Below are 8,574 nucleotides of genomic sequence, written 5' to 3'. Positions count from 1 at the left end.
CAAAGCACCCACAATGCTCCTCTGTAGTGTGACCTTTCTGTCACCCATGAAGAGATGCAGTCTAATTCCCTTTCCAGGGTGACTTAAGAGGTTTGCTTGCAATCCGAGAATGCTGTGGATGCAGTGCTGCATGGTTTCCAGGGCTATGTCAGGTAGTTCTGCAGAAGAAGGACTGGGATCTGAATGTACTCTTTGGGGACTCTCTCTTGCAGCCCAGTTACTATGCAATCAGAAGTTCAAGTCATTTGGCCTTGTTCTGATTGACAGCTCTAGCTAAGTGGAGTACTTCAGACCTTCAGTACAGATATCAAACTTGAGAAGGAATAAACTTCCAGAAGAAATTAGGCCTTATCCTTTCCAGCTCTCTGTCATCTCACAGAGGCTTCAGACATTTCAGCATGAGATGACTCCATGGTGTTCTTCCCTGTCCAAATTCCTAATTAACTGAATCTTGGGTTAAAGTGTGAGATAATTTCACTACATCCACAAGCAAATAGATGAGCAGGTTCTTGGGATATATAAGTCTTAGTTTTCAGACCCGATAGTATTAATGTGGTTCAAACTGAAAATAAGCAAGGAAAAGATGTCAGGGGATCTCAGCACTCAGCAGAGCACTTCGGTGTTTACACACGAAGCAGAGGGAGAGTTGGCTAAGGAACTTGAGTAAAACATGCAGAAACCATGCATCCCAGCTTGCTGAGGGAAGCTCTGCTGGTTCAGCATGATTTTTGTTGATTTATTTTTTTTAACAACGTGTTAGTAGTAGCAGCAATCATAATAGTTGTATTAAAAAGAGCAGAGATAGCTTTGGAAAGCCTCAGCTTCATGCTTCCAATTTTTTCATGGTATCATCTGTGGTATACAGATACAGTTGTGAATTCACACCATAAGAGGATTAACATATTTCTGAGAGGTTACCAGTGATATTCATGTATCATTTCCTAGATTGTTCTAGAATATTCTAGATTCAGTGAGAAACTCTGCCTCAAGTAAATAAAGTGGAGAGTGTTCAAGAAGAACACCTGATGGCAATCTCTGGCCTCCACATGCCTGTGCATACATTTATTCAGTGGACGATTTCTGATTTCCCACTATAATTCAAAAATTTAAAACTATCTCATATTTTGGTGTGGCATCAACAGGAACACCATAATTTCCCAAATCTACTAAACAACTCTGCTTTTTTTCAAACTTCATGTTGCATGAGTTTGGATTTTTCATATATATATCAGCCAAATAAACAAACAAATAAATCCAGTCAGCTGCAGAAGCTATTAGAGAAGCTCAACTTTCTTCAATTAAACCAAATGTAAAAGAGATTCATAAAAGAGATTCTTGGCGCCATTCATCAGTAATGCTTAAGAGCTTTAAATGGTCCTAAGGTTAAAATTTGAAGAACATTTATAAGCATGACACCAGGTTAAATCCAGGTGCCTCACATTTTATTTGATTATCAAAAGACTCCTTAGAGGTAGGACTAGATAGGGGAGAGACTCTTGGGGGGCATTAAAAAATGTCCCTAATGGTTTGCAACCTGTGGTGTCTCATGCCAACATCTATCCCTCCTACAACTCATGTTACAGCCCAGTAAGTCTCATCAGGAACAGTGACATCAGAAGGATACAAGCTTGGTTTGGCTATGTGTCAGTTTGACTATTCTGTCATATTATTTCTCAAGGAAATTTCCTGGACAAAAGTTAGGTAACTGGGCTGGAGAGATGGCTCAGCAGTTAAGCACTGACTGCTCTTTCAGAGGACCCAGGTTCGATTCCCAGCACCCCATGGCGGCTACAAAGCATCCTTAACTCCAGTTCCAGGGGAATCCGAAGCCCTCTTCTGACCTCCACAGCTTTGCATGACATTGATGCACTCACATGCAGGCATTACACTCATACACATAAAATAAAAATAATAATAAAATATTTTTTTTAAAGTTAAGTAACCTAGGAGAAAAGAGGCCCAAATTTCTGGCTCTCAGGAAGTCGCCAGTGGCTCACCATTCCCTGCCTGCCACTGTCACATCAGAGTAGCTTCCCACCAGTGGGAAGCTAACCAGGTCTGCCTCTGCCAGTCTCACCACACCATGCTCTGGCTTGGGGATTTCATGGTTAAGAGTCTTTTTCCCTAATGCATTCTATACCCTGTGCCAGCTGCCTCCATCCCACTCACCTCTAAGAATGAAAACCTCACGGGTGAGGAAGGTTCTCAATAGAAAACCCCTTTCTGAGGGATATTCAGGGGGTAGAAATCTCTTTCTTGACTGTGAGCATAACTTGTAGGCTATGGCTGGGGAGAAAAAAGGCATAGTTTCCCTTTAGAGGAAGAGTGTTCTACTTGTAAGATACCCACAGAAGATGAGGACCAGGGACATGGAGTGTGTTCGGTTGCCCAACACACTTCAGTAGAGGCTCTTTAGTATACCTGTCTCCATCTGCTAAGGGTCAGAGCTGGAGCCTATTCGAAGACAGTACACAGACTTCATCAAGGAGTTGACCCCAAGACATAAGATCAACCTTAATGATAAAATCACTTAGTGAAGCTCTGTATTTCCATGTTTTCCCATGTATTTCTGTATGTTGACTATGGGTGCTCTCTGTATTACTGCCAGAGGATCAGGTAGAACACAAACAAAATCATCTCATCTTTGAAGATTTGCTCATTATTCATAAACTTATGTGTATACTCACTCCTCACTTCTGAGATTTGAGCAGTGGTCCTGGGTTATTACAGACTGGGAATGTCATTATTAACTAAAGACACATTATGCCACCTCAGTATCATCTTGTGTCTCTCATTTATGATTAGAATGAATGGCTGGTTTCCCGGAGCTGCTATACAAAGCCCCAGGCTTTGGTGCATCAGTTGAGAGGGCATTGTGCAGGCCTTCAGAACAAAGTACAAGAGGAATGAAAGGCAGCTTTCAACAGGAGTAAAAATCATCTCTCTCAAGCCAAATTACAAAGCTCCAATCAAGAACCTTGATGACAAGTGAAATTAAATACAACATGAGTGGTATAGCAGTGTAACATGTTTATGTGAGCTAGCCCAGAGAGCTGATAATTAACTGCTCTCCAAACAGCAACTTGGCAGTAGAGGAGCTATAATCAGGACAGAGCAGTAGCTAAGGTACTAGTCAGATCTTTGCATCTTTTGATGAAGCGTTCCTAATGGGAAGAAAGGGTACGGGAAGATTTTGGACCCTTAGTGTGCATGGCTGCCTGCAGGTCTGGAGTTTCATCCCTTGTTGGTTTTTGCTTTTACATTCTTCCTTGCTGTGGTAATGCTGTTTATATTGTGCAGTCCCCCAAAAATGCCTGTGTGATTCTTCCTGGGCTACCACCCACAGAACCTACAAAATCTAAAAACAAATAAATGCAGATGTGCACAATTCGAATAAGCTAAAAATATGTTTTTATTATCTGCCTAGATTCTTACACTTAAAATAATTTTGGTTTGAATCCTCTTCAGCCTCATGTTTTCCCTGAATTGGAAAGCAGCCTTGCAGAGAAGAAAGACAAGAATTAGAAAAGAAAACAAATTCCTCAAATGAACTTAAATAAAATTCCCATATAGAAAGAAACCAAGAAACAAAAAAAGGGAAACCTTGAAGATGCTTGAATTCTTGTTGTCTGTTTCCTTACCTGGTAAATAAGATAGAATCAGATACTCTAAAGATAGCAAATTGTTTTTGTGCTGTATGCATATACAGGCACAGATATGTATACGTATGCACTCATATATATGTGTATGTGTGTCTATATACGTGAATGTATGCGTGTATATATGTGTGTCTGCATATATAAATCTGGGTTCACACATATATATTTGTGTATGTGTGTATGTGCTATGAATGTGTGTATATATTTGTGTGATGTGTATGTGTTAATGTGTATTTGTATGAGAGAGAGAGAGAATAGTTTACTGGCTCTCATCATCACTACAGAGTATTCTTTTGGTTCTATGCATGATCTGTTTTTTTTATTCATCTCCTTAGTGACAGACTTTTTGATTCCCTTAATTTTCACATGTAGCTGTAGAGAATATATAGGAAAAGGCTCCTTGGACATCTGCATGGAACTTATCATGGGACATGAACTCAGGAACAGAGTTGCTGAATCTTGGAGTTCATGCATGTTCATGCATAGTTACTGCTGTGTGACTGTTCACCAAGAAATATTCAGACTTCCATCTTCCGTCTGTGATGGTCCCTGCTTCCATGGCCATTGGTCTTACCTGGCATTCCAATTCTTGGCAATTTGATGGGAAAATGGTATCTACTGTCTTATTTTGCACCCTTTGCTCTTGCAGTTGATTATTTCTTCTGTACTTGGTAGAGACAAACCATGCTCACCACAGTTTCCATTTTCTAGAACATGGGAAAGCTACACTTCACAGCATCCCTTTCATTTGACTGTGGTCATGCAAATGAGCCTTGGTTAATAGAATGTGAGTGGGAGTATAATCAGATATGAGCATTTGTAATATTCTGGGAAATCTACAATCTGATTTTTTATAGTTACTCTCACTTCCCATCTTCCCTTTGCCTCCACACAGTTTGGAGGGGTGTGCTTGGAACAGCAGGGATTAATTTTTATCTTGTCTTAAATATACTGTTAGCAAATCGTGGCCTTACCCAGACATGAAGGACTCAATAGTTTAACAACATGGTGTCCTTGCCTTATAAACCTCAGCCAAATATTTGACATAGGAAGTATATGTAAAATTGCTTTCCTTGTGAAGATTTTCTCTCTCTGTGTCTCTCTCTCTCTTGCTTGCTCTTTCTGTCTTCCTGAACAACTTTCCCCATGAGCCAGTTTTTTTTAGGTAGTCCTGGAAAGTTCAATTTACAGCATATAAACCCTGTTCTCTGAACCCCAAGGCTTTTAGTGGGCACACTCATGTGCTAGGTCATATGGCAAACAGCTCCTCTTATCTTGGCTGAAACTGGGAGCAAGCTGAAAATAAGAATGCTGATCTTGTTCTGATCTTGGAATGATTCACTCAAATGCTAATTTAGGCTTCTTCTCTCTGTACATCTCCTCCTCCATTTCTAGGAACCAGTCTTTGTACTTTTTTGCTTGAGAAAAGTCTTCACTGAAAATAAATGTACTTAGAGTCATTGGCTCAGTCTGTCCTTGGTGAATACTTGAACTCACCAAAAGAAATAAACTGGATATTCTTAGAATGCCCAAGGCTAGGAAGAAAGACAAGAGAAAGATATTCCATGGTTTATGAAAGGTCCTTAGTTGGTACTCAGGTTCTTAGTTGGAGCTTGATAACTCCCTGACAAAGCGACAGAACCTCAGAAGGAATTGCCAGGACATTGAAGAAAGGTCACTAAGGAAGAGGAGGGGCCCCAATAATGACTGAGATTCAACTCTACATTTACTTGGCCAAATGGAGTCATCAAATTGTAAAAACAGAATTTCACACTAAAGAAATGCAACATTTCTTAGTCACATTTGAACTAGTATAAAATACTACCTGCTGTAAGTATATTTTTATAGTTATGTAAATTCCTAGTACCATACTTTGATTCACAGGAAATATGGTGTATGCAGCATATCTACTGAGAGAGCATTTTTTTAAAGTTTAGGATTATTTTCTGATCTATCCAAGTGGAAAACTGAATGACAAATGCAACAAATTAGCACTGTCAGTATTCCCCAAGGAAGAATTTTTGTCATTTACTTGGGTAGTGAACTTAGTGTACATTATTAAATTTGAAAATGATGTAATTTTTTAAGGTAGCATTTGCCAAAAGGTATAAATCTAAACTTATTATCAACGTGATAAAATGGAAAAGGGCAATACATCCTTGCACGAAACTAGATGTAGAAGTGAATCAGCCTAGAAGAGGGGAAAGAGAGACTGAAATTGGATTTTAAAGAAGGCATTGACTTGTGAGGGAAAATGGACAGCACTTCATCTCACTGTAGCACGCCAGATCACACTCACAATGAACAGCTACTGTTTTCAAAGTGGTCATGACACTGTGAATGATGTGCCAGAAGATGGTCTGCTGATGCCTTCATAAATGCTCTCCAAGAGACCCTGGAGGGGAGCCAGTAGGTGAAGATACATGGAGACCCATTGCTAGGGTTTGGATACTGGCACGGGGACTTAGTACCTAGGTCATCTTTGGCTAGTTTCTTAGCATTCTGTACTCTGATTTCCTTGTCTGTGAAATAAGGATGGATGAAAACAATACTTGAACCATTGATTTGTTGCAAGATTTCCTGAAAGCCAAGTGTGATGGAGCATATCTGTAACCCCAGGTACTCCAAAGCCAGGTGAGAGGATTTCTTAAGCCTATGAGCTGGAGACCAACATGAGTAACTAGCTCAAATCAAAGCAAAAGATTTAGCAGAGTTAATGTTTCTAAAATACGCAGAATAACTTCCACTAGACTGAGCTTGTGTGACAATGTGTCCAATACAGTCATTCAACATGGGCTTGTTTGTACTAAGTTTAAATAAATTCTAGGGTACATACAAGGATGTCCAAATGTGTATAACATCATCTTTGCCCTCAGGAAGTGGTTACACAAACCTAGGATCAGGTCTTTAAAAGAGCTTGGAAAGGAACTTGGTAGAAATACATGAAAATTAATGGATCATAATTGGACATCAATCTTTTAGCATAATAGTGATAAGGTAAATCCTGACAGACTACTGTTTAGGAAACGAGTTTTTCCTGGTAGTTGACTGTCATGCATTTCCATAGAAGTTAGAGACAAAAAAAAGTAGAGTAATGCTATTCCATGAGCATTTAAAGGTGGTGAAGGAGTGTTCTTTGGCAGAAGTAACTGTTGCATACAAAAACATGTGGCATTATAGTAAGTTTTAGGTATGACCCCCAGGAGGGAAGAAACTGCCTTTTAGATTTCTGCCCAATCAACAATAGAAAATTTGTGAAACGTATTTTTCATTTAATTTTCATTTAATTTCTATGAACAATATTTTGTTCATTAAAGGTCTCAAATGTTGTCAGAATTGAATTTGGCATTATCAACGTTAAATACACGTTCTTGACTCTCTCAGGTATTTTTAAAAAATGATTTATTGAGAATTTCATACAGGCATATAAGCATATATTAGATGTTTTAGTCAAATCCATGCCCATTCCCTCCCCTCCAACTCCTCCCATATCTCCTCATCACTTTTTTTCTGATAACTTCATGTACTCTTTCTTCTTCTTTTCTTTTATGGGGCTTTTTGCTACTCTAACATTCCCCCTCTGAAGAGGTAATGCTAAAATCTTTTAAGGATTAGATAAGAGATCTCAAATACTTTTGACATTTTTGGCCTTCGGAACAGAGTATGTTGCTAAGAGGCCCAAGGACATTTCGACTTTTAGCCAAGAAACTGGCTACTTTTCTTTGGGGTCTTTTTACACTAACTGCCTAGACAATTCCTATTCTTATCCCACCATCCTCTGAAGAGTTTACTCAGCTTGAGGATAGGAATTTGGATGCAGACAGCTCTGGCTCCTTCCATGTTGAACAGGAATGCAGGGTGAGGCAATTGGGGTACCCCTTCAGTGGGTCTATCTAAAAGACTCCCAAATTGCATAACGCTTATCACCACGTGGAGGCAGGATCCAGACATTCTCATGCAGTCCCCTGAGTTCTCAGCCCCTGTGCCAGATGGAGGCAGGAACATGCACTCTCTGGCAGTCTGCTGAGATCCCAGCCACTACACAGATGGAGGTTGGAATCCACCCTCTCAGGCTATCTGCTAAGATCTCCTCTCAGGTATTATTTTAACAAAACCTTATAAACATGCCACTTATTTATTTATATATTTAACTTTTGAGACAAGGTTTCATTCTATAGCCCAGGCTGGCAATCCTCCTGCCTCAGTTTCCTAAGTACTGTGATTACAGGTTTGAGATACCAAGATTGATTTGCAACTTTCATAAACCTTTTTTTTAATTTTTATTTTTTGGTCTTTTTGAGACAGGGTCTCCCTATAGCCCCAGCTGTCCTGGAACTCACTATGTAGACCAGGCTCACCTTGAACTCACAGAGATCTGCCTGCCTCTGCCTTCCGAGTGCTAGGATTAAAGGCATGCACCAACACCCCAAGCTATAAACCTTTTTTATGATATGCATTTAAGTAATGAACACTAGAGTCATCTCTTCCATCACTTTATTTTATTGTTAGTGTGTGAGACATATGTGTATGGGCACATGTGCCAAGGTGTGTATGTAGAGGTCAAAGAGTAACTTTGTGAAGTTAGTTTTTCCCCTTCCAGCTTCACATGGGTTCTGGGGATCAAACTTAGGTACCCAGGCTTGTGGAGCAATGGCCTTTACCTATTGAGCCATCTCAGTGGCCCTCCAGCCTCTTTATAATACATCTTTTTTTAAAAAAATGGTAGAAAGTTGCTATATAAACCTTTATTGCTGAGCTCATGTTGGTAAATTTAATGCAGAGAAGAAAGAAGTTTTAGAGAAAAGTGGAGAGGAAACTGTAACTAAGAAAAATACAAAAATTATGACTGATTTTCATGGGTGTGGAGGCAAAGATAAGTAAGTCAAGATCTAGACACAGACAAAGTACAGTTGGG

The sequence above is a fragment of the Nannospalax galili genome, unplaced genomic scaffold, assembly GCF_000622305.1.
Source record: "Nannospalax galili isolate Female #2095 unplaced genomic scaffold, S.galili_v1.0 scaffold3280, whole genome shotgun sequence".
NCBI classification, from domain to species: domain Eukaryota; kingdom Metazoa; phylum Chordata; class Mammalia; order Rodentia; family Spalacidae; genus Nannospalax; species Nannospalax galili.
Note: the sequence above shows the minus strand (reverse complement) of the source record.